Consider the following 20,869-nt stretch of genomic DNA (forward strand, 5'->3'; position numbering starts at 1 on the left):
GTTTCTCGGTCTATTAGTAGGGAGTTTGCTTTGCCTTTAAGAAAGTTGGCGTGTCTGTGCGTGTTTCTATCGCCACCGAACACGAGGTTTCTGCTTCTTCGGTATATCAGGGTTGCATTCTGGAGATCTTCGGGGTATCCTTACCGATCGATTTTATTCCTATCCCCATGGGCGATGTCTCCATGATTGTGGATATCGATTGGCTGAGCCGCTTCAGTGCTATGATTGATTGCGAGGGTTAGCGCGTGGTAGTTCGAACCCCAAGTGGGGGAGAACTGGTTATCTATGGAGAGGGCACCAGGATGTGTTTAGGGTTTTTCTCTCCAACCAGGGATCGACAGTATATTCAGCGTTGGTATGCAGGTTATTTGGCTTATGTGGTGGATGCGTGGGTTGGGGATCAGGTGTCCATTACTGATGTATCAGTCGTCAGGGAGTTCGTTGATATATTTCCGGAGGAGTTACTTGGTGTACCTCTAGAGAGGCACGTTGAGTTCAGGATTGACCTTGTACTGGGTACGACCCCGATTGCCAAGGCATAGTACTGGTTGGCACCGCCAGAGATGCAGGAGTTATCATACTAGTTGCAGGAGCTGTTAGGCAAGCAGTTCATCTAATCGAGTAGTTCTCCGTCGGGAGCGCCGATTTTATTCATCAAGAAGAAGGATGGTACACATCGGATGTATATTGATTACCGGGAGTTAAACGAGCTAATGGTGAAGAACCGTTATCCCCTTTTGCAGATTGATGACCTCTTTGATCAGTTGAATGGTGCATCTTGGTTCTCCAAGATAGATCTGAGGTCCGGACGTCATCAGTTTAGGGTAAGAGAGGAGGATGTGGAGAAGACCGCGTTCCAGACTCATTATGGGCATTACGAGTTTGTGGTGATGCCATTTGGGCTCACCAGTATGCCTACATTATTCATGGATTTGACGAATTGGGTATGCAGACCGATGCTCGATCATTCGGTAATCATGTTTATTGATGATTGATGTGCACAAAAGTACCCACTAATTTTAATATTCATAACCTAACAAACTTAGACTATCTATGCACTTATAGGCAGTGTACCTAGTCAGATTACAGTATAGCTTAGGTAAGTCGGGTGTCGATCATAGGGAACGGTGTTACTAATGAATTTACTTACTATTAAATTAACCTAATTATTAACAAATTTTAAAGGGGTTTTATCATATTTTACAAGATCAGACGAACTTAAATCAAATTCAATAAGTAAAAACACACTCTTGTTTAGATTGAATCCACTTCTTTCTTATGGCTAGCTAATGATTACGGGTTGTTAAGTTGGTTTTTAGTTGTATTAGTAGTTTACTTCTAACTTTATCAATAATTAACTAATTCATGTCAAACCATGTATGTTCACACATAATTAAACACAGAACTAATTATGAATGTAAATATGCTATGTAAGATTTGTCATATAAACGCAATTGTAGTCACAATACACGTTCTCTAGCACAGCTAAGCTTATTTACTCTAATTACTAACTAAGATTGGTCAATCCTAGCTCTAACAATTTAATCTTCACTAAATCATTAGGTAAACAAATTCATGCAGTTAATGGTCACTAAGCTACACATAACATGCAATCAAGTAATTAAAGCAACAAACATAAGCATGCTAGGTAATACAAATTGAACACAAGCAATTTTACCAACTAAATAAATCCATAAAAATTTGAGCTATTCATAAGTTGGAAGCTTCATCTAGCTAAACAAGAGTAGCTAGATTCAGCTGCTCATCATAGCAACTAATAAACTAACACAACTCAAAGTAATAGAAAACATGTTCTTAATTAACTAAAATATACACCTTTACTCTTTTTGGTGTTGAAAACCTTTTCCAGAACCTTTCTTTCGCTCCAAATCGTCTTCTGGAACTCCTTTCTTCAGCCAAAAGGTTGTCCTTCTCGTAATGATTAGGAACACTTAAATAGACTCCAAAATCCTGCGCCACGTCGTGGCTATCCAGGCCACGTCGTGGGCTCCAAGTTATCCGTACCGGGCAAGGATTCCTCCGAATCGCGATCTTTATCTTCTAGAATCCTCATGCCACGTCGTGGCCGACTTTGCCACGTCGTGAGTTTAGTAACTTTCGTGGATTTATTCATTTCTTGTCTTCCAAGTCTCCCATGTTCTACATATTGTCACTTTTGGTCCCTCTCTTCGAAAATCCTTTTAATTGACTGAAAATAACAATTTAAAGTCATAAGTACCATTATTCTAAACATATTATCAACTTATTAATAAAAATATACTTAAATATTGCCTAAAATAAGTATAAATATGGCAATATCAAAATACCCCACACTTAGGCTTTGCTTGCCATCAAGCAAATTTAAACTTAACTCTTAATTACTAACACCACATAGAACAATCTGACTCCAGCTCAGCCATTATGCCAAGACCTCAACGCATGCATTTGTGTCTAAAATTTTCCTAAAGTACCCCCCCATACTTTAAATACTCACAATCTTCGTAAACACTCGCCCACTTTTTCCGAACAATGCTCATTTTATGCAACCCTCCGAATCCATCCGCATAAAACCTCCTTATCCTCAATGTATTTTTATTTGAGCAACCTAAGCATACATAATCTAGAATTACAATCTATGATACCACTATGGAGCTCTTTTAGAATTCTTCACTTCTTTGACATTTGATCTTTGATTTCTTTGAATTCACCACCTTTGTTGTTTGATTTCTGGTATCTTCAACTTTTGAATTTCTTGGAATTTTGATCTTTTGATCTTCACTTTATTTGCTCCAAAATTCTTCAAACTTTTCTTGCAATTCTCTCCTTTTTTTTAACATGTACCTCACTTTTTTCACTCAAAACCTACATGCTTAAGCAGAGGGGCTCAACCTCAACCTTTGTTGGTTAATGATAATAATTTTCCTGGATACATTTCAGGTTTAGGCTGCTAAACATATTGCATCCCTCAGACCAAGCGGGGTTATGTTTTTGTTCTATGATTTCACTAAAATAAGGGAGGCCACAAATGCACTATAACGTATATTGGCTCAACTAAACATTCGAACTTTCATTGGATCATCCCACAAAACAATAGCAATTACAATTCAAATTATTATTACTAGATTCAATTATTAAAAATTTCAATTTTCAAATTTTCAATTTTACTATCAAATTCTATGATTATCTAGCAACTTACTTTTTCTACCCCTACCCCACACTTATTTCATACAATGCCCTCATTGTATGCATAAAATTAAAGAAAAGGGAGAAAAGGAACAGACTCCCCTGGGATAGTGGCGTGGACTTTTCCAAAAGTGTGGAAAACGTGCATCCTGAATATGGACCTCCAAAAATAAAAACTCGGTGTAGAACTGGATGAATATGTAAATAAACCACGAACATGACTTGAAACTTCAATTCTTCAATGTGGATGCTAGTAAGTAGAAGAATGTGGGAAAAGATAGACTGATACACGTCGTGGCAAAGAGCACCACGTCGTGATATAAGATGAAAACACGCACAACAAGCTCCTGTGTATTCTTCAAATTCCATGAGCGCCACGACGTGGCGAAAGGAGCCCACGTCGTGGAAACTGGACATCAACAAAAATGCCTTATTATTATTATTATTATTAATATTATTATTATTATTATTTTCATGCATCCTAGCAGCTTGATCAATGTCTAAATGGTTTAAGACGCTTCTATGTAAATATACTTCCCAACTGTAACCTCTCTCCTACTAACGTACCCCACACTTATCTTGAATTGTGGGTTCCAACTCACGACTCTAGGCTTCCTTGACTTGACTAGACAAACACGACTCTAGAGTTAACCTTATATGCTCCTTAGAATTCCAATGCTAATCTGAAAAACGGAACAACCCAAAAGAAAGAGTAACATCATAGTTCAAGAAAGTTTTACATTACAAACCAAATTCAAACATAAAAGAAAACACTACTCAAAACAAAACAAAATAAAAAGAAAAGAAAAGAAAAGAAAATCAATCATCATCTCCTTGGTCCTGCCCCGTCATTCTGCGGACACCAAAGCTCCTCCCAAGTTGGAAAATAAGGATATTGTGGTGGCATAGAAGGTGGTCGAGTCACACCCAAATGCGAATAAACACCCTCTGTAAGCTGGGTATGATAAATGGCATGCCCCCGGAAATTATCCAAATAAGTCCCCACCCGAATCTGAAAAGGGTCGGTGGGCACTCCCTGTACATGCTGTGAAGTAGCACGCTCTCTCTCAATCTCTCCTCTAGCTCGCACATTCCGACGCCGCGGTCTGGCTGGTGGTTGTTGCCCTGGTTGCGCCTCCTCTTGCTCCTCATCTATCGGCGGTATAACAAAACGACCCCCGACATTCACCACTGCCCGCATAACTCCCAAGACTTGAACGGTCAAATCAGTGTCCGGGAATCGGGTAAGATTCCTCACAAAATCATGGGTTAAAATATGATACGACCTAGCAAGGCGAGTAACCAAATGCCCCCCTGTAATCGGACTCCCGGGCCTAGAATTAGCCGCTTTCTTCCCCATGAACCTCGCCAACATATACGGTAAATCACAGCAAACCCCCGGGGTAATAAGAGTCCACAGATAAAACAAATTCTGAATAGGGACTTTATCGCCATGATGCTTGTGATTTATAGAAAAAGTGATCAGGCGATGTAGAAATCGGAAAACAGGATTCCGAATTTATGACTCACTCGAATCACGAGTATTATACTCATGGCTAGAAATGCCCCACCAGAACTGAACATCCATAATACCGGGATTAAAATCCTGAACACATCCAAGTAGGAATGGTATGAAAAATGGAGATTGAGTCTCCACTTCGGTATAAAGCCCCATCCGCCAAGCGAATTCCCGAAGACTACACTCTCTATAAACACCACCCAAACGAAACACAAGTGCCCGGTTGTAAGTAAAATCAATGGTGCGTTCCTCGAAACATACGGTAGAGAAAAACTCCACCGATAACTCCCGGTATACGGGTTCTTGAATTGCAAACAAATTCCTCCACCTGTGACAAGTGAAAGAAAATTGATCCCCTTTGTATGTTTTCGTCCAATAGCGTTCCAACTCAGCAACCATTCCCACACCACCGAGCCATCCCCAATCGATAATTGGAGCTATCGCAAATTCCCTATTGTACAGCCATCCCAACCGATTTTCATATGTAGTCAACAATGGTCGGGGAATGTTTTGAGGAAACTGATATAAAGGATGTATACTCGCCACATCAATCGGGTTTTCCTCCTGTGGAATAGCTCTTCGTGGTCCCATTTCTGCATACAAAATCAAACCAAAGCAGCAAACACCCAATACATTAAAAATAATAAAAATAAAACTGGTTGCCAGGAATCACGACGTGGCCAGGCTCGCCACGTCGTGAACCGCAGTCGAAACCTGTGTATCGATCGGTTACTCTACCTGCGATTTCAACCAAAAATACTGCTTAGGGTTTGTTCCTATGGACATTTAAGGGACATGCAACCTAGAATCAACAACTAGTCTTAACCAATTTCGTGAATCACATAAACCCTAACCATGAAAATTTAAAATTGTAAGATATAACTACAATTAATGGGTAGAACACATACCAAGTAGAGTTAAATGACAAGAACTTGCAAGGAATTTGGAAGCAAATTAAGAAATTGGCTGTGGGGACCTTGTTCCCGTTCGTGCGGCAGTAGAAAATGGGGAGTAGGAGTATGCAGTCAAAGGGTTTTAAAGAAATGGTCCCCCCGTGACTTTTTAGAGGCCACATCGTAGCTGGCTATGCCACGTCGTGGACTTTGAAATTGTCATCTGATCTCGTGATTACACTTTTACCACGACGTGGCCCTATCAGACCACGACGTGGCATATGCCTGATCGCAAAATTTTGTAAAATCACACATTTTTACTATCTACTTTGCATTTCATTTATTAATTAAAGCTCCCCACAACTAATTCTTTACTCAGTATCAGTTATTAGATGATGAGTTGATATCTTTCCTAATTAAAAACTTAAAAATTAAAAGAAAAGAAAATGCAAACCAAACTCGGGTTGCCTCCCGAGAAGCGCTTTTTTTTCTTGGAGTCTTGAGCTGGACACCATGCCTTCTACGTTGAATCTTCTGAAGAGTCCACCACTAAAATCTTTTGTTCCTTGAATCGCCTCTTGTAAGCTTGAACTCGCCTTTTATATGCCTTCTTTGAATTCTCTTTTTTTGATTTGCCCTCTTCTTCAAGCTTGCGTTTTGTGCCCTTGGGTTCTTCCTTGCACTCTTTAGCATCCTCCTCTTCTTTCACCACCGGCATTGTCACTCTTGAACTGACCTCCTCTTCATCACTTATCATCTCCTCATCCTCTTTGCTCACCCAAGAAGGCGGACTCTTGTAAGCCATGACTTCAATCAAATATGGAACAGATGCCCTCGGTTTTGTTCTTTTGACTTGATGAACTGCCTTGATCTCTTCTTCCATAAGCTTTTCCAGTTCTTCTAGTTCATTGTCTTCATTAATTATGAACACCTCTTCTTGAACATGATCCTCTTGAAAGTCATCTTGTATTCCAAAAACTTCTTGTTCATCTCCAACCCTCAAAGTGAGCTTAGACTCACGAATATCAACAAGAGCTCCAGCAGTGTTAAGCAATGGACGACCAAGGATAATTGGGACATCGGGATCTTCCTTCATATCCAAAACTACAAAGTCTATTGGAAAAACAAATTTTCCAATTTTCACCAAAATATCCTCCACTATGCCCCGAGGTTGTGTCACTGAACGGTTCGCCATGTGAATCTTCATTTTTGTAGCCTTCATCTTCTGAATTTCCAATTTTTGATAAAATGAAAAAGGCATCAAATTAATGCTAGCCCCAGAATCGGCTAAAGCATTAACCTTCATTTTATTACCAAACTCACATGGAAGAGTGAGGCGTCCAGGATCCCCCATCTTTTCTGGTATCTCTCCCAACACGGCTTTTGAGGTTTGTTCACTTAGAACCACCTTAGACTTCTTCTTTAACTTCCTGCGAGTGTCTATCAAATCTTGCAGTAATTTCTGATTCTCGGGAGTTTTGGATAAGGACTCGACAAAGGGAGTATTAATTGGGATCCCCTTCATATGCTTGACAAACTCTATATGCTCCTTCTCCAGTAGACTAAGTGCAGTTCGGGGTGGAAATGGCAATGGTGGCTGATAAACCGGAACGGGTTCAAAGACTTTTTGATCAGATATGCGCCACGTCGTGGCCAGAGGAGTGCCACATCGTGGCGAAGCTATTTTAGCAACCCTTTCATTTTCGAACTTTGACTTCTTGGGTTTTGGATCGGGCTGTTGTGGTTCTTCTTCCAATGCCTCCAGGAACTCAGAGATTGCTTCTTCTTCAGTATCGATGGCCATTACATGAGATTGGGTCTTTATTTTGGGATTCTTCGGGGACAATTTTTCATGAACCAGAGTGGCAAGTTGACCAAATTGTACTTCAAGGTTATGGATGGAGGCTTGCTGATTCTTTATTAAAGTTTGTTGTTCCATAATAGCAGAATCATTGGCATCGTGTCTCTTTTCCGAAGCTTCCATAAACTTCATCAAAATGGTCTCTAGGTCGGGTTTCTTCTCGGGTGGTGGCTGCTCCTTTTGATAAAAGCCTCGACCTGTCTGCCTATACTTCTCTTCTTTTGCTTCTTATACTCTTCATATGGCAGCCGCTCCTTCTTCGGTTTCCTCCAGTCCTCATCAAACTTATCCCCACTAGAGTAGCACACTTGAGCTTTTTTGTTCCCAAACTCATCTACATTGCAGTCCTTGGTCAAGTGTGGACCACTACATTTCTCGCAACCCACTCTTATGGCATGTATTGACTGGTCCATTTGTGTTATCCTTCGATCCAAATTATTCAACATGGCCATTACAGCTGCTATTTCTTCAGTTTGGGCCCCTCCACCGCCTTTGATTCCATCTTGCCTAGGGTTGTGGTATTCGCGAGAGTGCTTTGCGAATTCTTCAATCAGCTCCTTGACCTCCCTTGGATTTTTCTTTGTCAAAGGTCCTTGAGAATCAAGGAGTTGTCTTGTCATAACGTTGACCCCATCATAGAAGATTGACATCTCCTGTTGCACATTTAGATCATGTTGAGGGCAATTTATGAGCAAGCCCTTGTACCGCTCCCATGCTTCGTATAATGACTTCCCCGGCTGTTGCTCAAAGTTGGCTATTGCCTTCTTGAGTTTGGCTATCTTGGATGGCGGGCAAAACTGGTCTAGGAATTGCTCACGCATTTGAGCCCAAGTGGTAATTGTACCCGGTGGAAGTGCTTTTAACCATTCCTTAGCAGCTCCTTTGAAAATGATGGGAATCATCCTAAGCAAGACTGTGTTTCTGTTGACATTTGGGACATTGAAGTAATCCGTAATGTCTTTGACTTCATCTAGATGCTTAAAAGCATCCTCATGATCTTTCCCAAAAAATGGGATGTCCTTCAGTGCAGTCAAAATGTGCCCCTTCAGCTCGAATGTGGCAGTGGCAGGTATTGCGGGTTGGACTAAACTGGGACCCATATCTTCTCGGATCCACTTCTTGTAAGCTCCCATGGACATCTCTTCAATTGCTGCCATCTCGTTCCTTGGCTCGTTCTCGGGTTCACTTGTGTGTTCTTCAAATTCCGGCTCGATATCGTATTCGGACTCGGTTTCGACGGGTGTTTGATCCAAGTGCTCAAAATTGCTCTTGTGCCTCGCGGATGAACTTGACTCTCCTGTCTTCTTTCCCGACTTCCTTGAAAAAGCTGACTTCAATTCTTGTAAGGGCGTCTTTTTCTTGTGAATTGCAGACTCGGGATCTTCAAGTGGTGGCACCAAGGGTGTGTTTGAGCCTCTGGTCATGAACTCCTGCAACTTGCTAAACTAAAAACGTAAAACTGAACTAAAATAAGAAAAACTAACTAACAACTAAAAATCTAGTGTTTTTAGATGTCCACATCGTGGCAGGTATCAGGCCACATCGTGGACTCTGTGACTGAAAGAAAAAATTATACTTTGCTGAAAAATTAACTTTTTGTGGTTTTTACTCCACAAGAAGGATCGATTAATTTAATGCAAATAAATAAGCTAAAAACTAAGTCGTTCCCCGGCAACGGCGCCAAAAACTTGATGTGCACAAAAGTACCAACTAATTTTAATATTTATAACCTAACAAACTTAGACTATCTATGCACTTATAGGCAGTGTACCTAGTCAGATTACAGTATAGCTTAGGTAAGTCGGGTGTCGATCACAGGGAACGGTGTTACTAATTAATTTACTTACTATTAAATTAACCTAATTATTAGCAAGTTTAAAAGGGGTTTTATCTGATTTTACAAGATCAGACGAACTTAAATCAAATTCAATAAGTCAAAACACACTCTTGTTTAGATTGAATCCACTTCTTTCTTATGGCTAGCTAATGATTACGGATTGTTAAGTTGGTTTTTAGTTGTATTAGTAATTTAGTTATGACTTTACCAATAATTAACTAATTCATGTCAAACCATATATGTTCACACATAATTAAACACAGAACTAATTATGAATGTAAATATGCTATGTAAGATTTGTTATATAAACGCAATTGTAGTCACAATACACGTTCTCTAGCACACCTAAGCTTATTTACTCTAATTACTAACTAAGATTGGTCAATCCTAGCTCTAACAATTTAATCTTCACTAAATCATTAGGTAAACAAATTCATGCAGTTAATGGTCACTAAGCTACACATAACATGCAATCAAGTAATTAAAGCAACAAACATAAGCATGCTAGGTAATACAAATTAAACACAAGCAATTTTACCAACTAAATAAATCCATAAAAATTTGAGCTATTCATAAGTTGGAAGCTTCATCTAGCTAAACAAGAGTAGCTAGATTCAGCTGCTCATCATAGCAACTAATAAACTAACACAACTCAAAGTAATAGATAATATGTTCTTAATTAACTAAAATATAAACCTTTACTCTTTTTGGTGTTGAAAACCTTCTCTAGAGCCTTTCTTTCGCTCCAAATCGTCTTCTAAAACTCCTTTCTTCAGCCAAAAGGTTCTCCCTCTCGTAATGATCAGGAACACTTAAATAGACTCCAAAATCCCGCTCCACGTCATGGCTATCTAGGCCACGTCGTGGGCTCCAAGTTATCCGTACCGGGCAAGGATTCCTCCGAATCGCGATCTTTATCTTCTAGAATCCTCATGCCACATCGTGGCCGACTTTGCCACGTCGTGAGTTTAGTAACTTTCGTGGATTTATTCATTTCTTGTCTTCCAAGTCTCCCATGTTCTACATATTGTCACTTTTGGTCCCTCTCTTCGAAAATCCTTTTAATTGACTGAAAATAACAATTTAAAGTCATAAGTACCATTATTCTAAACATATTATCAACTTATTAATAAAAATGTACTTAAATATTGCCTAAAAATAAGTATAAATATGGCAACATCAATGATATCTTGGTATATTACAAGACCGGAGAGCGGCATGAAGAGCATCTTCGCTAGCTCCTAGGGGCTAGAGGCGAGAACGACTTTATGCTAAGTTCTCAAAGTGCGAGTTATGGTTATGAGAGGTTCAGTTCCTTGGACACCTCATTAACAAAGATGATATTTTGGTCGATCCGGCCAAGATCGAGGCGGTGATGCAGTGGGAGGTTCCAAAATCTCCTTCTGATATCAGGAGTTTCTTGGGTTTGGAAGGGTACTACCGAAGATTCATTCATGATTTCTCCAAGATTGCAGTACCTCTCACTCGTCTGACGAGAATAGGGGTGGATTTCCGGTGGGGGCCCGAGCAGCAGACAACATTTGAGACACTTCGGTAGAGGCTATGCGAGGCCCCATGTTTGACCCTCCCGGAGGGAATTAAGGATTTTGTGGTTTTTTGTGATGTACCCATCACTGGTTTGGGAGCATTCCTCATGCAGAGAGGATGGGTGATAGCTTATGCTTCGCGGCAGCTAAAGCCGCATGAGTCGAGATATCCCACGCATGATCTTGAGTTGGGGGTTGTGGTTTTTTCCCTCAAGATTTAGAGGCATTATCTCTATTCATATGGGGCCACCAAGATGTATTGGGATCTGAGGTTGAGTTATCGGTGGCCATGTATAAAGAGGGAGATCGCCTGGTATGTTGAGAGGTGCTTGACCTACAAGATGGTTAAGGTCGAGCATCAGAGGCTGCATGACAAGCTGCATCCTCTGGAGGATCCCATGTGGAAATGGGAGCAGATTTCGATTGACTTCATCACCAAGTTTCCGAAGATGGCAAAGGTTTTTGATGTTATTTGGGTCATCGTGGATCGATTGACCAAGAGTGCCCATTTCTTGGCAGTTCGGGTGAGTTCTTCGACCAATAAGCTGGCTGATGTGTATATTCGTGAGATCGTTGCTCATCATGGGGTTCAGGTCTCTACTATTTCAGACCGTGATCTTCGGTTCACCTCCTAATTTTGGCAGAAGTTCCATAAGGAACTAGGCACTACGCCACACTTTAGCTCAACTTATCATCTGCAGACCGACGGCCAGAGTGAGTGGATGATACAGACTCTTGAGGATAAGTTGCAAGCCTGTGTCATTGATTTTGGTGGGAGCGGGTACTCCTACCTGCCTCTTGCGGAGTTCTCTACAACAAAAGTTTTCACTCCATCATTGGTGATCCGCTTTTTGAGCTTTTATATAGGCGGAGGTGTCGTACCCCAGTCTGTTGGGGCGAGGTTGGTCACAAGGTTATGAGGCGGACCAAGGTGGTCCTTCAGACCATGTAGATGATCTAGGGGATCCAGTAGATATTATAGACTGCTCAGAGTCAACAGAAGAGCTATGCCAACCGGCAACCAACGCCGATCCAAGTTGGAGTTTCAGGTCGACGACATGGTGTTGCTGAAGGTCTCACCTTGGAAAGGTGTGATTCACTTCAGGAAGAGGGGGAAGTTGGGTCCCCAATATATTCGTTGATTATGGTTATTGCTAGGGTTGGCAAGGTCACCTATAGATTGGATCTTCCTGAGGAGCTCACTCTGATACATAACACTTTCTGTGTTTCACAGCTTCGAAAGTGCGTATTGGATGAGGACGCAGTTGTGTCATTGGATAATATTCAGGTGGATGAGCGCTTGAACTATGTTAAGAGACCAGTAGCTATTCTGGAGAGGAAAGTAAAGATTTTGCAAAGAAAGGAAGTGTTGGGTTTTGAGCACTATAACATCCCTATGGTGCACATACAACCCTAATGATTTAGATCTAAGTTTTCTCTAATTATACATGCAATTTCATTTTTCCAAAGCATGAAGCCTAACTAGCATACAAATTTGATATTTTAATCATACAAACTAGTTAGATGATTATCTTTGTAACTTTTCCATGTTACTGCTCCTCCATTTAGGGTAAATACCTAGCTCAACTGATAGAGGAAATTATCTTTGTAGGTCTGATAGCTAGCGTCACTATACCCTGTCACTCTCAAGTCATCACTCCTATCGAGGGTTAGGACCAAGTCCTTAGTCCTCCGCAGGTACTTAAGAATGTTCTTTACTCCAACACTCCATCCTTTTGGAGTTGGGCTATGCGCTTCCTGTTGACATGTCCAAGATGACAATGCCACAAGCATGCCTTGTCCAAACCTTTGGATGAATCAATATGTAATACATTATTTCCTAAGTTGTCTACAACCATCATAGTTTCATATACACCATTACAAGGCAATGCTTCAAAATAAAATATACCATTATAAAAAGCATTAATAGAACCAATTTCATTATTAAATGAAAATCTAAAGCCTTGTTTATACAAACCATGAAAGGAAATAATGTTTCTCACCATATCGGACAACTAGCAACAATTATTCAAATCTTATTCTAACCCACTACTAATCAATAAAGAATAAACCCCAATCTTGGTGACAGGCGACACTTTCCTATTCCCCATGATCAGGTTTATCTTCCCGTGCTCCACATCCCTACTTCTTTTTAGACCCTGCAAATCAGAACAAATGTGAAATCCACATCCTGTATCTAGGAATCAAGAATTAGCATGTGATGAGTTATTAGAATGAATAGTATAAATACCTGCAAAGGTGGGCTTTATCCTCCAATCCTTGATGTCCAGCAAGTATTTGGGGCAACTTCATTTCCAGTGCCCTTTGTCATAACAGTAGAATCACTCTGCTTCTTTTGTATTGGAAGAGGAAGCAGCAGAACCACCTTTGGACCCACTATAAGAGGATCCATCATGAGACTTTCCCTTGTGATTCTTTGAAGTATCTTTCCTTTTCTTCCTTTTACCATGTCCAGTTGCCAGGATTGGGGCAGTAGTGGTATGAGTGAGAACAACAGATTTCCCTTTCAAACTACTTTCAACAGTTCTCAGTAGGCCTTTGTCACACCCCAAAACCGAGAATGGCGGAAACATTCTGGGGCGGAGGACGTCATGTAATGTATCACAACAGTGCAAAGTAGTAAACAAGCAACAACATCATCCATTGCATTACTAGTATAATTTTAATTACATTTGAATTCTTTCATAGTATAATTCTACAAAATGAATATTCAAAAATAAAAGACGAGTCTTGATCGCTCCGTCTTCACAGAACCTGGTAGTCGTACCTGTCTATCCGTATCCTGGGAATACAAGTTATTTTGAAAGCGAGTATCAGCAATAATTCTGGTGAGTTCATAAGTATTTATGTGACTTTGATTTGTAAAGCTGTAAAGAAAGACCTGTAAATGTATGAAGGAAAGTTTGTACCAACGAACATGTTTGCAAGTAATCGTAAACGTTTGAAAACCCTAGAAAATCCCATATTTTCTACTAGTATAAATTGTAGTCCTCTACCAAGACTCGGCTGTTTTAAATGTTTGTTTCAGAAATCCAATATTTGTTTATAAGTGGGTGGTAGTTTAAAAGACCCAAAATGAACTACCATGATGTTTTCATGTCATAAAATAGTAGATTTGTGTACAGTTATAATCGCTAAGATATATGAAAACTCCGTAAATCAACGTGTTTTTAATACTCATTGTGAGTTTTATAACCATGCTATTGACACTGATGGCCTGTAACAACGTTCTTCAGGCGTTGGAATGTTATGACATTTGTCACCCCAGACCTGTTGCCGGTCTAACTGTAGCTAACAGTTTAGGTGCGGGATTTTCAATCCCGTATAGATCTATCCCTACAAGGGATTATGGTATATAATACAGGACTTAATAATGCATACTCGAAAGTACGTGAAGCATCTCACAACTTAGTATAAAACAGATTTACTTATGAAAATGTTCATTTGTCTTTACATGAAAATACCTTCTTGTTATGATACTTGTAGTATATAAAATTTTATAAATATCTAGTATACTACCTCATGTAATTGTATTCCTTGAAATGGTATGTCTTGAAGTTGTATGCTTTTGTAATTGTATGTCTTAAGAGTGTATGCCTTTTTAATTGTATATAATTGTATCTCTTCGCATAGTATGTAATGTATTTGTATTGACTCATGAATAGACTGAATCTTGTATGATTCCTGGTACTTGGAATGGTAAATAGTATGTCTTAACTATACTTATTATAGTTACTGATAATGTGTGTGTATAATCGAAATATGCCTTTGCTACCCAAAGGTACTGAACCAACTGGATAGAAAACTTTCATGTCTATATCTGTATACATGATATATATATATATATATATATATATATATATATATATATATATATATATATAACCACACATGTATAGGCGTGCATTTGACAAATAAAATATAAAAGAAGTTTTGTATAACCTTTGAGAAGTTTAATAAATAATAAGAAGTGATTACTTGATGTCAGTTTATAAAACGGTTGGAAAGTAGTTTGTTTAATAAAAACAATTTTAAGTATAAGGGGACCTTTGTTTGAAATACGATTCTAACGGTGTTTGAAAGGAAACATAAAGTATGTAAGACAGTTTGATAAAAAGTTTTTAACATGTAAAAATGTTTGTCGTAAACTATTATAGTTTTTCCAAAAGTTCGTTTCGTTTGTATAGTAACCCTAGTGTAATGCTCACTTGTTATGAAATGTGTAAATTTTTGTGGTGACATAAATGAACACCTGTAATCAAGGTATAAATAAACTGTTTGATTCGTATATGTATAACAACATATTTAATTTCAATATATTGATGGGTTTTATGCATAACAAACAATCCTATGTGCTCATACAAACCCTAATGTTTGGATCTAGGTTTCTCTATTGTACATTCTTTGAATCCAAGACTAATAAACTTAGATCTAACATATTATAAACTGAATTAGGGTTTATAGAATTACCTTTGATTGTTATATAGTAATAACAATCAATTCCTTGCTTGGATTGGCCTTAGAAAGCTTAGTGCCTCAAGTGCTGCACCTCTAATGGAGTCACAAACACCATATACAACTTGGATGAAGAGGAGAAGAGAAGGGAGGCACCAAAAACGGCTGGAAACCCTAATGGAAGTGTTGTCCACGTTTTTGGAGCCTAAGGGGTCCTTTATATACTTGTGTGGGCTGCTAGGGTTTCAGTCAAAACCCTAATGGACAGCTTAAACTCTAAGCAGCCCATGGAACCTTCTGGATAAGGCCATGGACGAAAATATGATGGGCTTCCATCATAATTTCATTCACCCCTTATTCCTTTAGCATTCCTTAGCCCAGTAACTCAATTATCCAATAATTGCAGTCCAGTCCCCTAAGTTTAATTAATCTCTTTTAGCCACAAAATTAATTAACAATTAATTCTTGACTAATATTAATTAAACAATATGATTTCTCCTTTAATATATTATTCTCATAATATATTAATAAATCATATTTAAACCTTTCTCTCCTTAAATCATCCTACATGTTGCTATGGTGAAGGCAACCCAAAAGGACCATGCTCATAATCGGGTCAAGTACATACCAAAATAGTTATGGACTTAGACACTAATCCAACAGTCTCCCACTTGGATAAGTCTAATAACTATTTTCCGTATGACTTCAGAACCTGATCAGCAATCGTAGCTTTCAAAAGCCGCTGCCAACTCTGATCTTATCAGATAGCGTGTCCTCTAGATAAGGGATTATATATTCCTCCATTCTCAAGATATCGTATAGACAAAAGACATGAATTTCAATCATTCTCTCTATATTGTTTCCCGACTTCCGATTTTAGACGACTGATAACAGACTATAATTGAACACATCAACTTAGTCCCGGCTTGGCCAAGCGCTTAGGTGTCATCACTAAATCATCGAGAGGCCCATAGATATCGCTTTTATCCTACTTTGGGTAAAAGGAATGGATAAACTTCGACTCATATGCTCGCTTGCATTTATTGATCGAGTCACACACAACAATAAGTTTTATAACACCAAGTTACTGGTGCGTTTACTTATTATCAATGTGCAACTGACAAACAAATAACAACTCACATGTCTCGGTTTCAAGAATATACAATATTATCGTCTCACTAATCACTCGTGATAAAACCATGAAGTGATCCAAGTGAGCGTGGGTTTAATCCAATACTTTAATCTTATCAAAGCACTCATGAACTCTGCAGCAAACTTGTGCTATGTCTAAACACTTCGGACAATCTACAGATAGATTCATGACAATCTTCCTTCATACTTACTCCCTACGTATGACCGACTGTGGATGTTTGAATAACCTAGTTATTCTGGAAGTCAAAACATGCAAATTGAAACATAAGAATAATACTTAATCCTATATGGCCTCAAACTTGTGAGAGTAAATAAAACACTTCTATTTAACCACCATATTGATTACTCATTATTATCGTTTACTGTTTCAGAAAATCAACTTATTACTCGAATTACAACAATAGTTATCCCATGCATAAAGCACGCACACTATGTTTCCTATGGTCCTTACTTTGTGAAATAGATCAATTGAAAAACCTTTTTAATGATGCTAATTTCACAATTCCCAATCCTTATCATTAGTGTAAGAACACAAGGTTCTTGCCACTACTAGAATATGCTAGATTCTAACATTTTACGCAACAATCCTTTCGTAAAGTCATAGCACAAAAGTCACCAAGACTTGGCTAATGAAATTTTGAAGTACTCTATCGGACATTGTTACAAGACAATTCCATAGACGTGAAGTCTTACATTCAAAGTTCATTCATTTGAACATCCTTCCTGCATAAAAGTTTCTAATCTAGGCATAGAATCTCAATATCCAACTCCCAATATGGAAACATTTCCACATTTGCCATATGACAACTCATTCTTAATAGAATCTTATCTATTCATAATAATGTCGATATGGTCCATCCAATACCATACTTCCAACTACTCACAAGCGACCAATCCTCAGTGAACTTTGGATCGTCCTTTGATAGTTGTTTAATTATTTTAGTCAAAACCAATTCTAGTCCTTTTTCCCTCTTAATGCGCTAGACATTTGGAAAAATTTTAGAATGGTAAATTATTATAGCATTTGCAATCGATCCTAAGTATATGGGACACGATGCATAATGTCTCACATAAAGATATGATACTTTACCAATCTTTTGCCATAATATTTTATGTGTCATGTTCTCATAATTCGAACTATGAAGAGGGATGCCGTAATCATAATCGAATTTTAAGAACTCACAATGTATCCTTTGACTGAAACTATTAAAATTTCTCAATCTAAGCTTTAGATTTTGAAACGAAGTATAATATTCTCTCCCTTAATTATAGCAAAACAACTTTTCAACCCATGCAACTTTGCAAATTTGAATCTTTGTTTTTCTATAATTGATATTGCTAACTTGCAATACTCGCCATAATAATCATACAATCATAACACTTATGCTCCCACTATCATGATGATTACTATCATATAAGCATAACACTTATGCTCCCACTAGCTTTGACATGTATTCAGAGAACAAATGAAGTTTCAGAAAACAATGGCTATTGAATATCTGAAATTCATATTTCTAATACCAAATGCTTTGATAAGCCTACACCTTTGCCTTAGATAGCTCATATGTGTGTTTAAACAATATAGAATTTATGTTACTAAGTTCCAAATGTTCAAACTAATTGCCAAATCTCACAATTCGAACTATGGAAAGGGATGCCGTAACCATAATCGAATGTGAGAATACAATTTTCACAATCGCTATCTTCTTAAAACCTTTCTTAGTGAAAGTATTTCCTCACAGTCATTTTCATGAAGGAGGGAATCTTATGACCCTTAGATTTTATGGTGTATGAGTTCCTATCCATGTGAATTTGCCAAAACCAAGGTTTGCGACAAATCCAAACTCATATGGACTGAACTTTCTTAATCTTGATTTCTTGCCCTATGGTAACACGAGTGCCCACCATGTCTTCCAAGTAGTTTAGTAACTTGTCCTTACACATCAATGTACATTCCATCGACTAAGGCTCTAGTATGCATTCAAATGAGAACTCATAGAACTCACATACGCAATTAACTTAATTGGAATGGCACAGAAAACAAGATAATGTCAGTACGACAGGTTGTAAACCTCAAGTCGTGTGCTAGTGATGATCGATAAGGTTTATTCTTGATTTGTTCTTGAAACTTTTCAAGACCATTAAGACTCCCACTGACTCCTTGACATATAAGATTATCTTGTCAAGAAACATTTCTTGACAAAGCAAATATTCAAGAGTTAGTGTAGTTCTTATCAAGACAAAACACTTCACACAATTGGTCCTAGTTGGTCTTTGTCTTATCCAAGACATCACAACTTACTAATTTTAAATGTGCAAGAATAAGAAAACCTTTTTCTAAATTCCACATTTGATGAGTGTTATAAACCTACTTAAGACTTTTCACTCAATGTCACAATCTTGACTTTAAGACTTGATATTGGAACGAAGTATGATTGACTTATTGATTTAACCATTTCTACAATTCTTGATTCCTCTTCTTAGACATGCAATTGCACTAAGACTCACTTAGAGGATCAATTGAGACATGGTTCTTAATCATTAAGACTTATCATAAAACACAATAAAAGGTACTCTCCCTTCTTCTTAGAATGGAGAAACTTTTATCTTTCTGCCTTCTTGATTCTTCTTATTCATTCTGCTATTGATTGAAACTATTTCAGTTAACTCAGAATTATACTCAATCTTATAAGTATAACCATATTTACTAAACTTTAGTAAATCATGACGAATATCTTTGTCACTCTTGTGGTAGACTTGATCAACGTATGACCTAGTGTACTCGATCTCCTAGTCCTTCAATTGACACTTTGCCAAAGAATTAGTCTAAGTTTCCCAAATGTGAAAGTTTTTCATTCATCATGAAATACACATTGCATGATTCCAAGTTTTTGTCCACTTGAAACTTGGGCGATGAGAAACTCTCCCTATTTGGTAAACTTTTGACATTTCCACAAATAACATAATTAAGAATCAAATCCATTTTGCTAATAATAGAAGTACACAAACATCAATTTTTCATATATTTCATTGCAAGGATAAACAAATAAGATAAAAACCAAAATTTATTTAATTCATAAAACAGCGGAAAACATGTCCTTACAATGCAAAATTCAAATGAAAAACTATGTAATCATATACTCCTAACAAATCTATCATAACTTCCTAAGCTCAAAATCTGATCTTCGAATTCATGCGATCGAAATCCATTTCTTCGTGATCAGACTCATCTTGCTCTTCCATCAAACTTCCTCTCTTTTCTCTAATCCTGCAAAACATGCAAATGTAATCTTATCACATTATGAATAAAGAATAGGAATTTAAATGGAGTTAGATAGTGGATTTTATACCTGAAGTAGAGCCATACTTGTCGACTCTCCCATCTCTTAGATTCTTCAGGTCCTTTGGGCAGCTTCGTATCCATTTCCCCTTTCCTTGGCAGCAGGAACAGGTGGATTCTCCTAGATTGTCCACGGAGGCATGGTTGGTTGACTTATTGGACAAATATGCTCCATTACTTTGCCAAATCATTTCTGATTCAGCAGCAATAAGCATATAAGTCAAGTCAATGAGGGTTGCGTCAAGTTTCATCATATGATACTCTCCAATGAACTTATCATATGATTCAGGGAGTGACTGAAGAACCCAGTCCACAGCCAACTTATCTGAGATAGACGCACCCAACATGATCAACCTATCAATGTGTGATTTCATCCCTAGGATGTGAGCACACACGGGTTTGCCATCTTGATGTTCCATTTCCAATAGGGATTCGGTGATCTTGAACCTTTCAAGTCTTCGATCATTAGGGCTAGGGAGAACAACGGGAGGAAGAGGATGAAGTGAAATTAAGCTAGTCCACATTGATCTCTCACTTTGAATCAAGCTTTCACTTTCATTAGGAACACTTTTTCCTTGGGATTCGGGAATACACCGGTTAGACATCTACAAAACGGGAGAAAATTCAAGTTAAGTTGATTAGAGTCCTTAATAAAACACCCAAATGAGTCATTAAGGCTAGGATCCAACACAATATTCTACAACCTAGAAAAGGGATGCCGTAATCTAGTTGCAAAATATTTGAAGGTAGGTAAATGACGATTTACCAATTTCCACCATGAAAAACGAAAAAGAAGTTTAAGTTTTAAATGAATTGAAACTCCTAGATCTTTTGAGATTCATTGAACTTTTCAATGGCATGTTTAATCTCGATTATGCCCTACTATTTGTGACGGGGATGCCGAGGATCACAAACAAGGTGTGAATAACCATACGAATCACATGGTGCACCCAATGCTACAATCACCTAATCAATGTGCCGGTTAGCCACACACGCTCCATTGATCTATGACAAACATCGAGTCACCCTTCGCTACCAATGTCATCCCCAAATTGGTGTGC

The 20,869-nt window shown here is 38.2% G+C and overlaps 1 non-coding gene across 1 annotated transcript; it reads left to right on the forward strand.

The window, feature by feature from the left end:
- Positions 1–8,122: 8,122 nt before the first annotated feature.
- LOC145103448 (small nucleolar RNA R71) lies at positions 8,123–8,229 on the forward strand. The gene has a single exon (XR_013706541.1). It is a non-coding gene; the product is annotated as a small nucleolar RNA R71 (small nucleolar RNA).
- Positions 8,230–20,869: the final 12,640 nt, after the last annotated feature.

The sequence above is a fragment of the Lactuca serriola genome, chromosome 4, assembly GCF_051521515.1.
Source record: "Lactuca serriola cultivar US96UC23 chromosome 4, Lser_US96UC23_V15, whole genome shotgun sequence".
In the NCBI taxonomy this organism is placed as follows: Eukaryota; Viridiplantae; Streptophyta; class Magnoliopsida; order Asterales; family Asteraceae; genus Lactuca; species Lactuca serriola.